The sequence below is a fragment of the Arachis duranensis genome, chromosome 1 (assembly GCF_000817695.3).
Source record: "Arachis duranensis cultivar V14167 chromosome 1, aradu.V14167.gnm2.J7QH, whole genome shotgun sequence".
NCBI classification, from domain to species: domain Eukaryota; kingdom Viridiplantae; phylum Streptophyta; class Magnoliopsida; order Fabales; family Fabaceae; genus Arachis; species Arachis duranensis.
This window is the reverse complement of record NC_029772.3, coordinates 60,385,495-60,386,254: the sequence shown is the minus strand read 5'-3', so window position 1 is coordinate 60,386,254 and position 760 is coordinate 60,385,495. Positions and strand designations below refer to the sequence as shown.

The window sequence follows — 760 nt, the reverse complement described above, 5'->3', positions numbered from 1 at the left end:
GGAGAAGCATCTCTATCCCTGCCATTGGAGCAAACAAGTTTGAGCTTAAGCCTCAATTAGTTTCTCTAATGCAACAGAATTGCAAGTTCCATGGACTTCCATTGGAAGATCCTCATCAGTTTTTAGCTGAGTTCTTGCAAATCTGTGACACTGTCAAAACCAATGGGGTTGACCCTGAGGTCTACAAACTTATGCTATTCCCTTTTGCTGTAAGAGACAGAGCTAGAATATGGTTGGACTCACAACCTAAAGAAAGCCTGAACTCTTGGGAAAAGCTAGTCAATGCCTTCTTGGCAATGTTCTTTCCACCTCAAAAATTGAGTAAGCTTAGAGTGGAAGTCCAAACCTTCAGACAAAAGGAAGGTGAATCCCTCTATGAAGCTTGGGAAAGATACAAACAATTGATCAGAAAGTGTCCTTCTGACATGCTTTGATATAAACAATTGATCAGAAAGTGTCTTTCTGACATGCTTTCTGAATGGAGCATCATAAGTATCTTCTATGATGGTCTGTCTGAACTGTCCAAGATGTCATTGGATAGTTCTGTTGGAGGCTCTCTTCATCTGAAGAAGATGCCTGCAGAAGCTCAAGAACTGATTGAATTGGTTACAAATAACCAATTCATGTACACTTCTGAAAAGAATCCTGTGAACAATGGGACGAATCAGAAGAAAGGAGTTCTTGAGATTGACACTCTAAATGCCATACTGGCTCAAAACAAAATATTGACTCAGCAAGTCAATATAATTTCTCAAAGTCT

At 39.6% G+C, this 760-nt stretch overlaps 1 non-coding gene across 1 annotated transcript; it reads right to left on the bottom strand.

Moving 5' to 3' along the window:
• Window positions 1-323: 323 nt before the first annotated feature.
• LOC127742474 (small nucleolar RNA R71) lies at window positions 324-431 on the bottom strand. The gene has a single exon (XR_008003748.1). It is a non-coding gene; the product is annotated as a small nucleolar RNA R71 (small nucleolar RNA).
• Window positions 432-760: the final 329 nt, after the last annotated feature.